The sequence below is a fragment of the Lepidochelys kempii genome, chromosome 16 (assembly GCF_965140265.1).
Source record: "Lepidochelys kempii isolate rLepKem1 chromosome 16, rLepKem1.hap2, whole genome shotgun sequence".
Classification (NCBI taxonomy): domain Eukaryota; kingdom Metazoa; phylum Chordata; order Testudines; family Cheloniidae; genus Lepidochelys; species Lepidochelys kempii.
In genome coordinates this window covers 9,334,526-9,355,371 of record NC_133271.1, presented here as the reverse complement: position 1 = coordinate 9,355,371, position 20,846 = coordinate 9,334,526, and positions in this window count along the sequence as shown.

Sequence of the window (20,846 nt, the reverse complement as noted above, 5' to 3'; positions counted from 1 at the left end):
TGGGCTGCAGCACCCTGAGTTCCATTCCTGAGGCCCCGTCCGGCGTTGCCAGTGAACCACGAGGTATGGCTACACTTAAACGGCTATGGCAGGACAGCTGTGCCACCGTAGTGCATCAGTGTAGACACGACCTGCGTCATTGGGAGTTGGTCTCCCGTTACTGTAGTAAATCCACCTCCCTGAGAGGCAGTAGCTAGGTTGATGGAGGAATTCTTCCATCGATCCAGCGCTGTCTACACGGTGGGTGGCATAGCGACATCTCTCAGGGGTGTGAATCGCCGATGTAAGTTCCCAGTGTAGACCGACCCTTCGTCTTTACCTGCATCCTTGCTTTGGGTTGCTGCTCATGTCCTGAGCAATAGCTTTAGTTGTGCTCATTGCATTCTAGGAGAAAGTGTGGTTCAGGGGATAAGGCACTGGGCGAGGACTCAGGAGAGACCTGGACTCAATTCCTAGCTCTGCTACTGATTTGTTGTGTGACCTTGGGCAAGTCACTTCCCCTCTGTCTAACCTGGGAGTTCTTTAGGGCAGGGACACCCTCTCATGCTGTGTTTGTGCAGCACCTAGCACAATGGGTCCCTGATCTCAGTTGGGGCTTGCAGTGCTACTTGAACTCCAAGAAGGCATTAACAGTAATAATGGATGCCCCGACCAGGATGGTCGCTCTACGGTCATTGAAGTGAGCAGCTGGCTGTCCTGGCTCAGCCCTTTTCCATTCAGAGCTGTAATTGAGATGTTTGCAATGTTCTGATGATGCCCTTGGGGCTCCTGCCCAGGACTCTGGAGCCAGTGAAGAGGAGGTGATGCCCAAGAATCCACGGTTTTAGAAGAGACCTTGCACCTGCTAGGATGGACCTGTGGGAGTTTGTTGGACCTACATAGGCCTCCAGCAAAGCTGGATGCATTAAATCAAGGTGCCGGGATGGGTTTTGTAACCTTAATACTGAGTATTCATGTATTTGTCATGGTCCCTTAGTGATCTGAGCCACACAGTGCTGCCTGCCCACAGAGCTGGGCCACTCCGAGCGGTTCTGAACTTGCATAAGCTTAAAGAACCCAGGGTAGCATTAATGAAGGGAGAACTCTACAGCAACAAGCCAGCTGGCTTCAACCTGCCCCTGCCTCCCCTGCAAGCCATGGGAAGGGACAACACATCCAGCCCCTCAAAGCTGCTCCATGGAAGTTCACACGACCTCTGTCCTTGCTGTGCACGCTGTTATCTAAGGTGCTGAACTAGAAGGGTTGTTGGGAGGACGGACACGGCTCCAGATCTATTTGTTCTTTCTCTCCCTCCGCCGTGCTCCGCTGTCGCTTCTCTGACCCTTCGGAGCTGGGGGAGCACGCCCTCCCTGGCTCACTCTGCGAACCTGTGGGCATCATGCTGGGTAGGGGTTGGGTACCCTCTTGCCAGCATTGCTACTCTGGTGTGAATTGGGTCTCTGCACATCACCCCCTGCTGGTGGGACTCTCCCCCTCACTAGGAGATCCACGGTGCTGACTCTCCTTATTTCCTCCAGGTTATTGCTTTTCCCAGCTCCCCTCTGGTTTGCATCCCTAGCTCTGCATAGCCCTGGGTGCTACCGGAATGGGTGTGGCTAACTTTGCAGTAAATCCCCCCCGCCCAGATTGCTGGAGGAGAGGCAGCTCCCCTGCCTCTCCCTCAGCCCTTTAGGGAGGACAGTGGCCTGGTTTGGTGTCAAGCCCAAGCCTGATTGTCTTAAAAGTCACGGTACATTTCACTGCGGAGTTAACTCCAGTAAGTGGCAGCGGGGTCTGAGCACCCAGCCTGGATGGTGCTAGGGCAGTTGTGAGCAGCCAGAGCCCGGAGCTCTGCCCGAGTTCCTGGTGCTGTGCTCCTGGCAGTAGGGCTGCTGCTTGGGGGTACAGCGAGGATGATTCACCACAGGAACTAGCTACCAAGGACAGTGGTGGATTCTCCATCTCTTGATGTCATTTAATGATGCCTTTCTGGAATGTGTTTGCCCCAAAAGTAGCTATTGTGGTATACAGAAGGCCTGTGATATGCAGCGGGTCAGATTAGATGCTCCAATGGTCTCTTCTGGCCAGAAAGTCTACTAATTTCTGAACAACTGAGTGGAGAATGGGGAGCAGTGTCTGCTGTTTTACTGTCTAGCCGGCTTGCTTCCTAGAATGAACATTCATTGAGCGGGGTGATCCACAGGGAGTAGCTTGAACCTCCAGAGTGTCTGGCCAGCGGCAGGACATTAGCACTGCAGGGGAGGAGTGGGTGTGACGTCACAAAAGCCTTTTGCAGGACCTCAGCCTATTGGTCCAAGATGGTGGGGAGGTGGTGACCTCACAGAGAGATGCTGACATCAGCCGGGCAGGACAGGGGCGCGGGGCTAGGGAAACCTCGGAGACCCCCGTGGCTTCGCTTCAGCATGTCTCCTTCTCGAGGTCTCTCTTTGAGGACTGAGAGAGGATCAGGGTTCAGGTACGTGAGCGCCAGGAGGAACCTCTTTCGAGTTTTCTCCTTTCCTTTGCCTGATTCTACTAGAAAACAGACGTCCCTGTTTAGAATGTAAGAGCCTCCGAGAGGGTTGGAACCTATTCAGTCTGATCCATCTGGTGCCAGCTGAATTCTAGGCATGGAAAACACTAGCTTAAGGAGGCAGAATTGTATTCCCCACCTGGGATTTTGTCCCTTAGAATCACGGAAGACATTAGGGTTTTTCCTTTTTGTTTTACCTTTTCCTCCATCCCTCCCTCCTTTCTCTTCATCTCTTACTTCTTTTGTCCTTTCCCCTGTTCCCCTCCCACCACCAGGAGGGGTATGTGCGTGCGCGTGTGTGTGTGTGGCCGGGGTGCTCTGCAGCTCCCATTGTGGGAGGTCCACCCAAAAATGTGGGGCTGAAACAGTGCTCGGACAGTGATCCCCACCAGTGACCTGGGCCATCCTTTGGGCTCTCAGGTGAGAACCCTCAGCCTCCCGCCCCTCAATCTCTACCTGATTGGCTGAGCAGGGGGTTATTGACAGGGAGGAGACTCAGGTCCTTGCTGTTCTCTTTTAAGACCAAGTGAAAAAGTCATAACCAGTCATATGTTTGACGAATTTTGCTGCTTCTCTGCATTAATTGTCTCTGAGCAATTCATGATTCTCTCTAACATTCCAGTTCTCAGAAAATACTTGCTGAATAATTACTGTGATTGGTCTGGAGTTCATCTGAGAGCACTTTATTCAGGTCAGTCAGTGTATGAAATTCAAAATCCAATGGGTCCTATTCCTAACTCTGCCACTGACTGCCTGTGTGACCTAATACAAGTCAATTCTCCTTTCTCAGCCTTAGCTCTCCCTCTTTCAAGTAGGGCTAACAATCCGATCCTACCTACCTCCCGGTGGGTGGAGGATGGGGATCCATTGGAGAGCGTCACTAGGAGCAGTGCATAATATGAGGTGTCCTATCAGGTTTACTCAGATCAGATTATGACACAATAGAATAGCTGAAATAGTCTATTTTATTTGTATTTGATTATTTTGAAATTGTTAAGAGCAGCAACTACTTGGCTCAGACTGATTATCGAATTATCGAATTATCGAATTTTCAAGATCTAAGTGTCTCCTCTATGTGTGCGAAGAGACAATGTAACACGTGGTGACAAACAGGAGATGCTTTTGTTTTGCAAGAAAATATTTTTGCAGAGAATTTTCATCCCACTTGTTATGATTTCAAGAAACAAATGGTTTAGTCTGAATGGGATTTTCTGACAGAAACGGTTTAAATGACATTTCCCCACCATCTCGATTCCTGGGCTCTATCCCTGCCTCTGGGGGGGGTTTGTTGTCTCTTAGGACAGGAGTCAGGACTGGTGGCTTCTCTTTCAAAAAGGACAAACCCTAAGGTCTCCAGTGATTCTTGCTGTGTAGGCCCTTGGGTAGGTCACGTCCCTTCTTTGTACCTCAGGCTTCCCATCTGTCCAATGGGAACAGGGACAATTCTCGAACTCTGGGCAGTCATGAGCCTGGGTGAGATAAAGCCCTTTGTGAAGGAGAAAGGGGAGTTTCATGGTGTTGAGCACCAAGAAATTCTAAATTTTGCTAAAATGTCTAGTCTGCGGAAACCAGAAATGGTCGGAGCCAAATTTTAACCATTGTCTTTTTTAAGGCCCATTCAGGGATGTGAGGCCCACTCTTTTAGGTACCTGGGGTTCTTTGCCAGGAGGAAAGAAGAGGTTCCTGCCTCCATTTTTGTGGCCTTAACAAACCAGGTGCTGGGCCCCAGTTCTCGTCCGAGATCCCCAAAAAAGAACATGTTCCCATCCATTAACAAGACAGTCCCTATCTTTAAAAGGGGAACAAAGAGAACCCTGGGACTTACAGACTAGCCAGCCTCACTTCCATACTAGCATATATCATAGATATATGATACCTGGAAAGACACTGGAACACATTATTAAACAATCAGTTTGTCAGTACCTACAGGATAATTTTGTTCTTAGGACTAGTAAGCATGGATTTGTCAAGAACAAATCATTCCAAACCAATCCTATTTCCTTCTTTGACAGGGTTACGGTCTAGTGGAGGTGGGTAAACAGTAGATGTGATCTATCTTGGTGTTAATAAGGCTTTTGGCACAGTCCCATAGGACATTCTCACAAGCAAAGTAGGGAAATGTGGTCTAGATGCAATTAGTACAATGTGGGTGCACAGCTGGTTGAAAGCCCATACTCCAAGAGTCCTTCTCCATGTTTGGCTGTCCAACGGAGAGGATGTACCTAGTGGGTCCGGCAGGGATCAGTCCGGGGTCCGGTACTATTCAATATTTTCATGAAGGATTTGGAAAATGGAGTGGAGAGTATGGTTCTAAAATGTACAGATGACAACAAGCACTTTGGAGCACAGGATTGGAATTCAAAACGCCCCTAACTAATTGGAGACTTGGTCTTCTTGAACCAAACTCCATGGCTGGGCCCCTCTCTATAGACTGGGCTGAAGTGAAACCCCAGAGCCAAACACTCCTCCTGGGCAGTGCGCTCCGACCTGTAATGGGCAGATGCTGCTTTGCACTGTCAGACCAGCTTTTGCTGGGTGATTCTCCCAGGACTTTCCAATAGTGGGAAAGTATGAAATCCCCATTTGACTGCTGGGGACAGAGCCCTAGAATGGGGAGCAACTTGCCCAAAGTCCCACAGGTCAATAGGAAAACCAGCAATGAAACCCGGGAGTCCTGACTCCCAGTCCCCTGATCTAGTCTTTACAACAGAGCACACTCCCTCTCAAAGACAGGGGGACCGGTCATGAGGGCCTGGTTGTAACTGCAGGCTGTGGGAGGGAGTGTGCAGCTGTGGTTAGTGAAGGGGCCTGGAAATAAGGACTGCTGGGTCCCATCCCTGGCTCTGGCACGTGGGGTGACCCTGAGCCAGGAGCTTCCCCTCCCCAGGCCTGTTCTCATCAGTAGGGTTGTTGTCACAGTCCCTAAAGCCCAGGGTGGTGGGAGGCTCCAGGAAGGTGTGTAAAGTGCCGGGATGTCAGGAGCTGGGAGGCACTGTCACCCCCACACTAGCGTGGTGTTCTGCACCCCCTGCGGCTGGCTGAGTTTCTCCGTCCCTTGGCAATAAGACAGACTCTTGTTTTCCCAGCCAGTCAAGTGCCCAGTGTCATCACCCTGCCTGCTGGCTGGGCAGGGTAACTCCTCGGGTCACCACCCTCTGCAGCCTGCCTTGGGCTTGGCGAGTGAGGAGGAGGGCGAGGGACAGCTGTCGACCCTGAACATCTGCCATCCATCGCTCCATCACCTAGAGCAAGTGAGTGGCATTAGGGTTCCTCTGTGGCATCCCCTGTCTGTCTGGGGAGAGGCAGAAAGAGGGGGAGAGAATCTCTCCCAAAGGAGATTGGATTTGCAAACCACCCCCAGGAGCCCCTCACTCTCAGACCGGAAAGGGGCTTCTCCAGAGCCGTGTCCAGTGTGTTTGGCAATGTCCCAGCAATGGGGCTCCCAGCCCTCCCTTGTGGGAGACTGTTCCCCAGGCTGAGAGTCTCTGAGCTGGGCCAGACCATGTGAGCTGCTGAGCATGGAAATCAATGGGAACCGAGGGGGCCGAGGGCTTGCTATGCCTAGGGACTTTGATGTGGGGAATGGTTTCCCAGGAGAAGTCCGGACTTCAGTGTGTGTGGATTGCACTCCCTGCACCCCTGTGCAGGGAGGAGGAGCTGCTTTGGCTGGGGCAGGGATGGGGAGGGACCAAACAGGCTGGCTGGTGAGAGGCTGCCTTGAGCCCAGACTCACGCCTGCTTCCCGCTTGGGTCCAGGTCAGCAAGGCTCCTGGGGGTGTTCAGGAAGAAGGCTCTGCAGGTGGCCCCGGAGCCTGAGGGAAGCAGCTGCCATCTTCCCCAGGAGCAGAGCAGCCCCTCCATCCCTGCTGGCGGGGAAGGAGCTCCCAGCTGGGCCAGGAGGTGAAAGTGCCCAGCCTTCTGGCAGAGGAAACCCGCTCCCGGTGCAGGCTTGTTGTGTGGGAAGCACCGGCCCCAGGAGCCCAGCCCTGATTCCCAGCAGGAGGCATTGCCCTGCCCAGGCACTGAGGACCTTCCAGCCTCCCCAGGGCAGGAGGTGGAGGATCCCTGCCCCAGAAACAGCAGCTTGGGCCGCTCCCTATAGGACAGCAGCAGCGGCTGGGACTCGAGCAGCAGTGAGGCTGATGGGCGCCGCTGCTTTGTTCCATTTGAGGAGCCAGACTGGGCTCAGGGAGGGGTGAGGAGGGGGCTGTGAACACCCTGGGCCCAGGCACTCAACCAGTGTTACGGGAGCAGGTCCCCAGCCCAGGTGTCTGGCCTGAGCCACATGAACCTCACTGACACTAGATGCTGCCACTTAGGTCCTTGGTGCTCCAGTTGGGTGTGGGGGAAGGCACCTCCCAGGGGGTCCAGGACAGTGTGAGGGTGTCTCTTTGCTATGGGCTCCTGAAAGAGTTGTGGGCTGAAAGCATCACTGAGAGGGGGGAGCGTGGGCCCCGATCTGCCCTGGGTCCGGAGGTGGGAAGGGGGCAGATTGCCCTACCATGCTCTTGTCCTTTCTCTGAGTGACTGCAGGTGTCACCCTGTCCCCTTCTCTCCCTGGTGCAGGGACCCCCAGGGACTCAGAGCAGGAATGGGTGGAAGTGGCCACAGAGGAGGCTGCTCTCAGTAACATCCGAGAGCAGCTCCAGGGGAGAGAAAAGATACAAACCTTCCCCAGCTGTGCTGGAACTGAGATTGTCCTGCCCTTTCCCAGCACCCTGACCCCTTGCAGAGGGTCTTGTCTCTGATGATCCACCAGCCCTAATGGGGACCTTTCTCCTCCATGATCTGGGACCCCCAAGATGGGGGTGTTTGTCATACACCAGCCGGGATCTCCTCCTCCCACAGGCACTGTCCCAGTTCCTGACCCTGCTTGTGTAGGAGTCACGGGTGATTTGGACAGTGGGCGGGTTCCCACTATCATAGAATCATAGAATCATAGAATATCATGGTTGGAAGGGATCCCTGAAGGTCATCTAGTCCAACCCCCTGCTCAAAGCAGGACCAATTCCCACTTAAATCATCCCAGCCAGGGCTTTGTCAAGCCTGACCTTAAAAACCTCTAAGGAAGGAGATTCTACCACCTCCCTAGGTAACGCATTCCAGTGTTTCACCACCCTCTTAGTGAAAAAGTTTTTCCTAATATCCAATCTAAACCTTCCCCACTGCAACTTGAGACCATTACTCCTCGTTCTTTCATCTGCTACCATTGAGAACAGTCTAGAGCCATCCTCTTTGGAACCCGCTTTCAGGTAGTTGAAAGCAGCTATCAAATCCCCCCTCATTCTTCTCTTCTGCAGACTAAACAATCCCAGCTCCCTCAGCCTCTCCTCATAAGTCATGTATTCTAGACCCCTAATCATTTTTGTTGCCCTTCGCTGGACTCTTTCCAATTTATCCACATCCTTCTTGTAGTGTGGGGCCCAAAACTGGACACAGTACTCCAGATGAGGCCTCACCAATGTTGAATAGAGGGGAACGATCACGTCCCTCGATCTGCTCGCTATGCCCCTACTTATACACCCCAAAATGCCATTGGCCTTCTTGGCAACAAGGGCACACTGCTGACTCATATCCAGCTTCTCGTCCACTGTCACCCCTAGGTCCTTTTCCGCAGAACTGCTGCCTAGCCATTCGGTCCCTAGTCTGTAGCGGTGCATTGGATTCTTCCATCCTAAGTGCAGGACCCTGCACTTATCCTTATTGAACCTCATCAGATTTCTTTTGGCCCAATCCTCCAATTTGTCTAGGTCCTTCTGTATCCTATCCCTCCCCTCCAGCGTATCTACCACTCCTCCCAGTTTAGTATCATCCGCAAACTTGCTGAGATTGCAATCCACACCATCCTCCAGATCATTTATGAAGATATTGAACAAAACCGGCCCCAGGACCGACCCTTGGGGCACTCCACTTGATACCGGCTGCCAACTAGACATGGAGCCGTTGATCACTACCTGTTGAGCCCGACAATCTAGCCAGCTTTCTACCCACCTTATAGTGCATTCATCCAGCCCATACTTCCTTAACTTGCTGACAAGAATACTGTGGGACACCGTGTCAAAAGCTTTGCGAAAGTCAAGAAACAATACATCCACTGCTTTCCCTTCATCCACAGAACCAGTAATCGCAAAAAGAACAGGAGGACTTGTGGCACCTTAGAGACTAACCAATTTATTTGAGCATGAGCTTTCGTGAGCTACAGCATTCCACGGCATGCATCTGATGAAGTGAGCTGTAGCTCACGAAAGCTCATGCTCAAATAAATTGGTTAGTCTCTAAGGTGCCACAAGTCCTCCTTTTCTTTTTGCGAATACAGACTAACACGGCTGTTACTCTAGAACCAGTAATCTCATCATAGAAGGCAATTAGATTAGTCAGGCATGACCTTCCCTTGGTGAATCCATGCTGGCTGTTCCTGATCACTTTCCTCTCATGCAAGTGCTTCAGGATTGATTCTTTGAGGACCTGCTCCATGATTTTTCCAGGGACTGAGGTGAGGCTGACTGGCCTGTAGTTCCCTGGATCCTCCTTCTTCCCTTTTTTTTTCCCCCTATCTCCCATTCAGGCCTGAGTCCTGCAGCTGCTGTGGGTGGGGCAGGGAGGTCCCTGGCTAATTGGCTTTCTCTCCCCTACCCCCACTCCTGGTGGGTGCAGGATGAGGCCCAGCAGCTCAGGTTCCTGCCCGCCATCCACCCCGTGTGTCTCGCTGCACAGCAGAGAGGGCAGGACACACTGGAGCCGCACTGCTGCAAGGTGGCTGTGGTGGAGAGGATTGTGGTGAGCGAGACACGGCACCCGGCAGCTGGAGGGAGGACAGAGACATGGGAGGGGCAGGGGTCTCCCCCGGCCAATGGATGGGGGATGGCTGGGGCTGAAGACTGGGGAGAAGGGACGGGAGAAATTCGGAGATTGGTCACTAGCAGGCAGGAATTGGAGGAGCGGGAGGCAGGTGTGGGGATCCTGCTGGCTGTGTGGGACCCTGGCTGGGTAATCTCCTTGCTGGGAAGTGTCAGTGAGCCCTGATCTCACATGCTCCTTTAACTCCTTTGGGTCTCACGAGAGCTCATTGAGGAGCTTCCTGATAGCTCTCCACCCGGCACCTTCCTCGTTAACTCCCTGATTGCTGTGGGCAACTTCAGGTACCGAGACCCTCCCGCCCGGTTCCCCTAACCCCGGTGCTGCTCAGGCCCAAGGCTGGGAGTCATGGCCCCTCCCACTCCCAGGTCACCTCCCAAGGGTGGCTCCTCTGGCAGAGGTGGTGGGAAGGTTTCCTCTCTCCTGGCTGCGGTGTTCTTTTCACTCCAGTAAGAGTGCAATGGCTTTGGGGAGAAGCTCACTCCCCGGATCAGATACAGGAGGGGCAGCATGGGCCATTTTTGCTCTGCCACTGTCTGTCTGGGAAACCTTGACCTTGTCATTCCCTGGCTCGGTGCCTCAGTTTCCATTCTCGCCAGCCTGTGCCTATTTCCCTGCGGTTTCACGTGCGTGTTGGTGCCAGTCCCACCCCCACACTACACAGTCTAATACCGGCTCCTCTTTCTTGCCAGCACCATGACACCTGCCCTGGAGCCAGATCTGGAGACCCACCTCCTTTGAGCTGCCCTGCATGCTGTCTTCACCCTGGGCACCGAGAAGGACATCACCCAAGTCCAGGTAGATCATGCTAAAGTCATGGACTGAAGAGCCAGCTGTCATCCTGTCATGAATCCTTGCTAACTGCCTGCAGTGCGATGTGAATGAGACAGGCCAGGATATGTGTTTGAGGGTCTCACCAGTGGTTCCCAGAGACCTCTCGTCCCATCCTGTGGCAGGTGTAGCCCCAATTTCCCTAACTCTGACCCATGGCTCTCCCTTGCTTTGCAGGATCTGCATAGGGTCTTGCCAGACCTCCTGGATGCCATGCTGGGGAACCTGCTGGCAGAGTCCCCAGACACCGACCAGCTCCACTACATCTTGGTGGTGAGTCTGATGAAAAGGGTGGGGGCAATTTTACCTTCACTCTTTTATCCATTTTCCAGTCTGTCCTCCTAGCTGGGCCCCCAGTGGGTTGTCCTTGGTCAGGGCAGTCAGTGCAATGCAGTGTCAGGCCCTTCCTCCTTGAAGGACAGAGGAAGGAACTGGGACTTGAAGCCAGAGCTCTGCCTGGTTCTGTTGAGCACTAACCACAGGGCCCCTGGCTGGCTTTGGGAGTCTGAACCCTTCCTGTGAGATCCAGAAGATGGTCCTCAGAGAAGAGTCACAGGCTCCTTCCTAGACAAACAGGAGGACCCCAGAGAATCAGCCCTTCTCTGCGACGGGCCCTGAGATTCCTGGGAGGATTGTGCTCCCACTCAGTCCCTTCCTCCAGTCAAGGACTTGACAGCCAGGGATGGGTGAGGGGTCTGTCTCTTTCCTGGTGAGCTGTTCAGGAATCAGGAGTTGAGGGACCATGGGACCAGCCCCGACACCGACCTTTGTTCCAGTCTAGAGACAATGACAAGTTGTGACCTGCAGGATACAAGCATCGTCCTGAGGGCAACATTCCCCTTCTAAAGCTCTGCGATCAATGACTCAGATATTCCACCCTGCGCACAATGTCTCAGCCCCCTGGGGATAGGGGAAGGGTCCCATTTGCATAACACGTGCACCTGCCCATTGATCCTGAGCTTCCTCCTTTCCCCACAGCACATTAACTACTGGATTGTGTCCAGGGTGTGGCAAGAGAGAGGCAGGGCCATTAGAAGCAGCACGGCCCTACTCAGATTCACCATCACCCTCCCTGAGTTTGACATAAGTGGCCTCTGACCCCGGCTTTCTGACTCCAGGTGTGGGTGGGTTGGCTCCAACTGGCTGTAGGATCTGCAGCTGCAGGGGCTGTGGATTAGGAGTGTTCCTCTTGGGGAGGCAGAGTCAGAGCAGAGATTGAGCTTGGCTTGAGTCAAGTTCTTCTTGTCCTGGTTAAGTGGTGACTCTGGGCTTTCAAGGGGACCATGCTCCAGGTTCATGCCTTCCTGTCATCCTGGAGCAGCTGGGGAAGCAAGTCCGCATGAAGGGCCCTGCCCACATCCCTGTGCTCCAGGCTCCCTTGGGGGCAGAGGAAATTAAGAGTCTAACTCTAGGTCCTATCCTCTAGCATCTCCTGCTGAGGGGGAAGGAGAGTCCTGACCCAGCGGGGCCTGGAAGCTGACAGGAAAATGCTGATGGAGTCCCCTCTCCCTCTCCCTTCCATTAGAACTCAGCAGAATTCCCCAGGATGGGTCACCGTGTGGCACAGCTGGCTCTGTCCATCGGTGACCCAGCCAAGGACATCAGCCGGCAGACCAGGGAACGTGTTTACCGGCTCTACCAGCTGCTGCTGCACCAGAGGGTTAAGGAACCCAGCGGGGAAATGGCACCCGCTAGAAGAGTGAGACTGGGACCCCAGCCAATTTCTCTCAGACTGACCCCGGCTGGAGGATGAGTCTCTCTCTCTCTCTTTCTCTGTTCTACACCAGCCCCTGCAATCCTGTTGGGCCAGGCCCGCAGCGAGGCCTCTGCCCACTGTGCAGCCACCAATGGGATTGGAAGGACACACGCACCGCAACCAGAATGACAAACGTGTGTGTGTCTCTTTCCCAGGGCTGACCATCCATGAGGCTGAAGACCTGTGGTGCTGGGACTGGCACCAGGACAGCAGGCTCCTGGGCTACAGGAACACAGCCTGGGTGTGGGAGGTAAGGACGCTCTGCCAGGGCGTGAGACAGCTCAGGGAGTGGGGGGGGGGGTGGCTGGGTCCCCTGCAGTGGCTACCTCCTGGGGCTACTAGATGGAGATGCTGTTCTAGCCCCAGGATTTGCCCAGAGCCAGCCTTCAATCTGCTAATGCCTCACGCCCTGTCTATTTTAGGTCTTCGGAAAGTTCTTCTCGGAGGGGCAGAGAAGATTGCTCCTCTGGACGGCGGTACTGACCATCCACGACCCCCTGCTGCGTGTCAGCCAGGCTGGGCTGGTCCTGGCCTTCTCCCTCCTGGGGGAAGCCCAGCAGCTGATGGGGGACAAGGTAAACAGCGGGATTAGACTCAGGAGATTGGGGTGGGGCCCAGGCCTCATTCCCATCCTAACACCATTCGCTGGCCTGGCAGCAAGGACCCTGGTGGGGAATGAGAGGGAGATGAATTCACCTCCATGAGCAGGAGGGAGAGAACTTGTCCCCAGAGAAGCTCCAACCCAGCTCTTTAGCCAGGCTAATTAATGACAAAAGCGTCACCTCATCGTGGACCTATGTTCTTAGGACATGGTGCTATCGCTCTTGGGAAGGGCAGAAGAGTCCCCTAAGTGCCCTCTGCGAGCCTCTCCTGTCCCACAGGGCCGTACCCAGGTCCCAGTGGCCTAGTGTCCGTGTCATCCGAGCCACCACCCAGAGTTGCTCCCATCACTGGCAGCCTGGGAGGCCAAGGACTCACTGGGGATGGCGACTGACCAGGCAGGACTGAGGCACATGGGCGGGGGAAGCTTGTCCTGCTGCTGGCAGGGCTGGACCCGCTCTAGAGAGAACGGGGGGATTCAGTCAGCAGGGGCCACTGATCTGCCCATTCACCAGGCCTGCCATCCTGTGGCGTCAGCATTAGTGACTGGGATGACTTGGGGAAAGGTCTCAGCCTCCCCACATCTCACTTCACTGCTGCCAGAATCCCTCCTGCGCCCCCTGCTAGAGCCCCCTCCCTGGGTGGGGGCAGAGGAGAGGGGTCTGAGAAGTTGAGCTGTGGATTGGAGGTGGAACAGCTGTCAGGGGCACTGAGGGGGAGGTGGCAGGCGCTCACCCTACAGGGAGGGGAGTTGGCACTGGAGGTCACTAGAAAGGACAACAAGACTCCATTCTGGGGATCAGGAGGGTGAATCCATCCCTCAGAGGTGGCAGGGACTGGGTGGAAATGCTGCTGGTTCCAGGTGCCCTTAATCCCCTGATTCCTTGAGGGCATCTGAGTCTCTGACAGGTTCTCGTTCCCTTGCAGCAGGAGGCCGTTACGGCCAATGTGAAACGCGAGCTCCACATCATTCGGCACTTGCGCCAGGTGCCGTGCCTCTGAGACCGTCAGCAGCTCCCGCTCCCGGCTGCAGGTCCTGCTCTGGCTCACTGGAAATGGGCAGCTAGTGGAAGAGGAAATGGAGCCCCCTGGCACTCACAGAAACTCTCCCCCCTCTCTGTGGAGCAGGGTCCTTCCCTCTGCCCCCACGGTTCCTTCCTCTGGGGGCAAGAGCTATTTCCCTCACACCCATTCCCCTCCCTGCTTTCCTTGGTCTTCCCCCATCCCATTCCCCCTGCTCCCAGCAGAGCTCTCCCTGACCCATGTGGTGCAGTAGGGCCATTGTGTCAGGGCCACAGCCCCGAGCCCCACTTTTGAGGAGGTGCGGGTGGGACAGAGGCTCAGGGCTAGCTTCACCTCCTGCCCTTTATTCTCCCCTTGGCCCTTCTGTGGGGTGTCTGGATGCGAAATGAATAGGAGTCTCCTTCCCAGCTGTCTTCCAGGCCCTGGGATCCGGCACAGCCTCCCAGACAGGCGCAGCCGGCAGCTGAGCCGCCTCAGGGAGCAGTGGGGACAGGTCACCTCATCCCATCAAAGCAAGCAATGCTGGCCCTCAAAGAGGCTTAGATGGAAGACCCCACTCCCCCATGGAGGGAAGAGCCATTTACTCGTTGGGGCATGTGGGTCTCTTGGGGGAGAAATGGGATCCCCGCTGCATAGCCTGTCTGGGAGCTTCCCCCATCCCTGGCTTCCCAGCTCTGGGACAGAGATGTCTCCATCATCGTACCACCCTGGTTTTGTTCCTAGGAAGGGGCTCCCCAGAGATGTCCTCAAACCTGGACTCCCAAGAGCATTTCCAGTAGGAGGCTCCAGCCCCTCGGGCATGAAGAGAGGGTCAGGTAGTCTCGTTCCCATGGCATGTCCGGTCTCCAGCTCCACTTCCCACAGCGGGGCGAATTAACCCATCAGCTCCCAGAATCCCAACTCTTTGACCTCCTTCTGCTGAGCAGTGGGGTTTCTCCAGTGCCCTCACCACACCTGTCAGCCTCTGAATGATGAAGGGCCTGAATGTCAGAGTCACCAGAACAAGCAAACTCCAGTTCCAGGCATTGGGGTCTGTGTGTACTCAGCCCCTCTGGAAACCAGGTCTGAAATGGGGAGCAAGGACCCCAGCCCAGTCACAGTAGAAGTGGGCAGAGCAGGCCTGTAACAGGGCTTTCCTCTGGGCTGCACAGCCTGGGGCTTCGCCAAGCTGATTACAGAATGAGCCCTACCTGAGAGGCACCAAGTATCTCCCCCTAAAGAGCCAGACTTCAGTGGTGATCCAGCCCAGCTGGGGAATCTATAGGAATGAGAAGGAGGTAGGAAGTTCAGAGCAGCAAGGAAAGCCTAGAGGGGAACTTGAGAAGAAAGGTAGGAAGTGCCCAGGGAAAAGTGCAGCAAAGAGAAAGGAGCAGACCGAGCTGTTCGGTACATGGTCCTGGGCTGCTACCAATGTCAGGGTGGGACTGGGTTCCCCTACTGGCCCCAAAGAAGGGGGCATACACGCTCCCAGAGAGGGTTACCAAGCCCTGCAAGGGGGCTGCAGGCTGAGCAAGAGCCCCAGCACTGGCAGAAGAACTTCCTTCTGTGGAAAGACCTCTTTGGACTTTTAGTGTGAGATAAGCTGACGGAAAAGGTTTTGGCGTAGCACCCGTGCTGAGAAGGTTAGCCCAGGAGAGCAGGGCATGAGAAAGTGTCCAAGCGTGGCCTAATGCCAAGATGGGGACAAGAGTTCTTTGTTTTGGGTGCAGAGAAACAGGCCATATTGAAAGACAAGGCCTGCTTAGGAAATTGCTGAGTGGCAAAAGGAGGGGCCAGGGTCCCAAGAAGGTACAAGGAAAGGAGAAGCAAACCCCCATGGGGCAGGCAACGTGGAGGTGGCAGGGATGGCCGTGGACCTTGCAGACCCTCCACCAACACACCCTGTCGGGTGCTGCAAGGAGGTGAAGGACGAAATGGTTGGCCCAGAGATGAAGCTGACTGAAGTAGGGACAGACACAAGGGTGGAGCAGTCCATGCTGGGCTCTCCGACCCTGACGGAAAAGGTTTTGGCGTCTGCAGCGACAGTAGCAAAGAGGCTACAGAAGAAGCTAAAGGCTTCAGAAGAGGCTCTGCAAGCAGCGGCTCATGGGAATGAGGGGCTGCAGGAAGAGCGCTGGGATCCTGCAGAAGAGGAGGATGCCCCTGCATCCTGGTGAGCGAGCTGGCAATGGAGCTGGAGACTCGGTGCGTGCAGGCTGTGCAAGCGCGCAGCCGGTGACAGCGACGAGATGACGAGGGACGAAGCTTGGAGAAGAATAGAACTTGTTCCCCGTGTGGGCCAGGTACTGAGGAGGAGGGTATATAAGAGGAGGGCTTGGCCAGTGGGCTATAAAGCCTGGACTAGGCCAAATGGATTACAGATTGAGCTCCGCCTGAGGGGAAAACCAGGGAAAACCGCAGCAAAGGTACAGGAGCAGGCCTAGCTGTTCGGTACAGGGCCTTGGGGCAGAACCTAGAATCCAGAGTAGGACTGGTTCTCCCATGGTCTTTTAAGGAAGGGGATGTACAAGGCCATAGAAAGGGCTACCAAGGCCAGCAAGGATAGGCCGAGCCAAAGTCAGGCTGGGGAAGAGCCCCCCACAGGACAGAGGACCTTGTTTCTGTTAAAGACATTTTTGGACTTTTAGTTTGGGATGAGCACGACCCAGGAAGGAGCGGACTAAAAGACGGTCACCTGGCTGAATGGCTGAGTTCCCAGGCAAAAAACTGCCAGAGTGCCCTAGCGACTATCGGCCAGGGTACTAGCCCAGCAAGAAAGCTGTGGCACCAGGCGTTGTGAGGAAGGGGCACCGGTGAGTGAACTCTGTTACAAGCCTGCTTCCATTATGAAAACAGCCTGGTATTGGAGAGTGGTGGGGATGGCCTATGGGAGATGATGGCTGGAGGGGTCATATAGGAGGGGCAGCAGGGTCCAGCGATGAGAGCAGGGAACGGGTTGTACTGCAGATGTGAGAACGGATAGCCCGGGTCACTCCTATTGTACGGGAACATTTGGAAAAGGCGCAGGAGGCCAGCAAACCCATTACAATCGCCAGGCAAAAGTCCGACAGTTCCAACCAGGGGATTGGGTGATGGTGTTGGTACCAATGGCAGAAAGCAAGCTTTTGGCCCAATGGCAGAGGCCCTATGAGGTGGTTGAACCTGTCGGGGAAGTAACCTATAAGGTACGGCAGCCAGGATACCGGAAACAAGAACAAATTTATCACATTAACCTCTTAAAGCCTTGGCACCAATGAGAGGCAAGTGTAGTGGCCCAAGAGACCCTGATCCAGGGAAATAATATGCAGGAACAGATCAGGATATCTACTGATCTGACACCAAAGCAGAAGAAGGAGGTAACTGAGGTGATCAACCGATACCAGGACGTGTTTTCAACTAAACTGGGCCGGACCACCGAAGCATATCACCACATTATCACAGACCCTGGGGCAAAGGTAACTTTAAGGCCCTATCGGGTCCCAGCAGCAAAAAGGGAGGAGATCAAGGCAGAGGTAAAAAGGATGTTGGAGCTGGGAGTCTTCGAAGAGTCCCACAGTCAGTGGTCAAGCCCGATTGTGTTGGTGCCCAAACCCGACGGCACCACTAGGTTTTGTAATGACTTTCGCTGGCTGAATGAGATATCCAAATTCGATGCATACCCCATACCCCGTATTGACCGCCTGGGCAATGCCTGATTTTTGACCACCCTTGATTTAACAAAGGGATACTGGCAGATTCCCCTTGCCAAAGATGCGAAAGAAAAGATGGCATTCTCTACGCCAGAGGGTCTGTTTCAATATACTGTTCTTCCTTTTGGACTGCATGGGGCACCTGCCACCTTCCAGCGTCTTATGGACAAGCTCCTACGGCCCCATACCAGTTATGCAGCGGCATACCTGGATGATGTGATTATTCACACCCCCGACGGGGAAACCTACTTAGGAAAGGTGGAAGCAGTTCTGGACTTGCTAAGACAGGCTGGCCTCACAGCCAACCCAGCCAAGTGTGCTATAGGGCTAGCCGAGGCTAAATACCTTGGCTACATTGTAGGAAGGGGCATGGTCAAGACCCAACTAAAAAACTAGAAGCTATCCAAAATTGGCCCCGGCCAAATCGGAAAAAGTAAGTCTGGGCATTCCTGGGTGTGGTAGGGTACTACTGACGATTTATTCCCCATTTTGCTACCAGAGCAAGTCCCCTGACAGACCTGATAAAAGCCCGGGGTCAAGACATGGTAAAGTGGACAGATGCCACAGAGAAAGCATTCATGGATCTACGGACAGCCCTCTGCAGTAACCCCGTGCGTATAGCCCCAGACTTCAACAAAGAATTCATTTTACAAACAGATGCATCTGAAGTAGGATTGGGAGCTGTCCTATCGCAGATGGTCGAAGATGAAGAACACCCAACCCTCTACCTCAGCAGGAAACTCCTCCTGAGAGAGCAGAAGTATGCCAGGTTTCAGAGTAGCAGCCGTGTTAGTCTGTATTCGCAAAAAGAAAAGGAGGACTTGTGGCACCTTAGAGACTAACCAATTTATTTGAGCATAAGCTTTCGTGAGCTACAGCTCACTTCATCAGATACATTCAGTGGAAAATACAGTGAAGAGATTTATATACACACAGAACATGAAAAAATGAGTGTTATCATACACACTGTAAGGAGAGTGATCACTTAAGATGAGCTATTACCAGCAGGAGAGCCGAGCCAGGCCGGGGACGGGGGAGGGGGGACAGAAAACCTTCTGTAGTGATCATCAAGATGAGCCATTTCCAGCAGTTAACAGGAACATCTGAGGAACAGTGGGGGGTGGATGGGGGAAATAAACATGGGGAAATAGTTTTACTTTGTGTAATGACACATCCACTTCCAGTCTCTATTCAAGCCTGAGTTAATTGTATCCAATTTGCAAATTAATTCCAATTCAGCAATCTCTCGTTGAAGTCTGTTTTTGAAGTCTTTTTGTTGTAATATTGCGACTTTTAGGTCTGTAATCGAGTGACCAGAGAGATTGAAGTGTTCTCTGACTGGTTTATGAATGTTATAATTCTTGACATCGGATTTGTGTCCATTCATTCTTTTACGTAGAGACTGTCCAGTTTGGCCAATGTACATGGCAGAGGGACATTGCTGGCACATGATGGCATATATCACATTGGTAGATGCGCAGGGGAACGAGCCTCTGATAGTGTGGCTGATGTGATTAGGCCCTATGATGTTGTCCCCTGAATAGATATGTGGACACAGTTGGCAACGGGCTTTGTTGCAAGGATAGGTTCCTGGGTTAGTGGTTCTGTTGTGTGGTGTGTGGTTGCTGGTGAGTATTTGCTTCAGGTTTGGGGGGCTGTCTTTAGGCAACAACTGGCCTGTCTCCCAAGATTTGTGAGAGTGATGGGTCATCCCTCAGGATAGGTTGTAGATCCTTGATGATGCGTTGGAGAGGTTTTAGTTGGGGGCTGAAGGTGATGGCTAGTGGCGTTCTGTTATTATCTTTGTTGGGCCTCTCCTGTAGTAGGTGACTTCTGGGAACTCTTCTGGCTCTATCAATCTGTTTCTTCACTTTAGCAGGTGGGTATTGTAGTTGTAAGAATGCTCGATAGAGATCTTGTAGATGTTTGTCTCTGTCTGAGGGGTTGGAGCAAATGCGGTTGTATCGTAGAGATTGGCTGTAGATGATGGATCGTGTGGTGTGGTCAGGGTGAAAGCTGGGGGCATGTAGGTAGGAATAGCGATCAGTAGGTTTCCAGTATAGGGTGGTGTTTATGTGACCATCGCTTATTAGCACTGTAGTGTTTAGGAAGTGGATCTCTTGTGTGAAACGGACCAGGCTGAGGTTGATGGTGGGATGGAAATTGTTGAAATCATGGTGGAATTCCTCAAGGGCTTCTTTTCCATGGGTCCAGATGATGAAGATGTCATCAACGTAGTGCAAGTAGAGTAGGGCATTAGGGGACGAGAGCTGAGGAAGCATTGTTCTAAGTCCACCATAAAAATATTGGCATACTGTGGGGCCATGTGGGTACCCATAGCAGTGCCGCTGATTTGAAGGTATACATTGTCCCCAAATGTGAAATAGTTATGGGTGAGGACAAAGTCACAAAGTTCAGCCACCAGGTTTGCCGTGACATTATCAGGGATACTGTTCCTGACGGCTTGAAGTCCATCTTTGTGTGGAATGTTGGAAGTATGCCATGGTTGAAAGAGAGTGCCTAGCTCTGAAATGGGCCATGGAAACACTACATTATTACCTTCTGGGATGACGGTTTACCCTTGTGACCGACCAGGCACCCCTCCAGTGGATGCAGCGAAATAAAGAGAAGAACACAAGGGTGACCAGATGGTTACTGTCCCTACAACCTTTCCTATTCACCATACAACACCGGGCTGGAAGCCACCATGGCAATGCAGATGGCTTGTCACGAGTACACTGCCTGATGTCCCAAGTTGCCCAACCCCGTAGTGTTGAGCAGAGGGAGGCGGATATGTGACAGGGTGGGGCCAGATGGCTATAGGAGAGTAATAGAAGGCAGATATATTAGCCCCAGGCTAAGTAGGTCCCTTTTCCCTGAGTAAGGTAACAGGGAAGGGTCCAGAACAATCAGGAACCTTCTGGAGACAATTAAGACAAGCTGATTAGAACACCTGCACCCAATCAAGAAGTGGCTAGAATCAATTAAGGCAGGCTAATCAGGCACCTGGGTTTTAAAAAGGAGCTCACTTCAGTTTGTGGTGTGCGTGTGAAGAGCTGGGAGCAAAAGGCACTAGGAGCTGAGAGTGAGAACGCGGACTGTTGGAGGACTGAGGAGTACAAGTATTATCAGACACCAGGAGGAGGGTCCTATGGTGAGGATAAAGAAGGGGTTGGGAGGAGGCCATGGGGAAGTAGCCCAGGGAGTTGTAGCTGTCACACAGCTGTTCCAGGAGGCACTCTAGACAGCTGCATCCCACAGGGCCCTGGGCTGGAACCCGGAGCAGAGGGTGGGCCCAGGTTCCCCCCAAATCCTCCTAACTCCTGGTCAGACACAGGAGGAGTCGACCTGGACTGTGGGTTCAGAAAAACAGCCAAGCTGAGGGCTGCTGTGAAGCTCCAAGGCGAGCAAATCTGCCAATAAGTGCAAGACCTGCCAAGGTAGAGCAGGAACTTTGTCACAGGGGTTAGAAGCTGTATCAGTGTATAACAGAAATGGTTTATCAAAGTCATGTTTAATGACAGGATTGAATCTTTTTACAAACTCAAGGTAAAACTTGGTTAGAACAATAGTGGATTGGATCTGCTCTTGCAGCATGGTT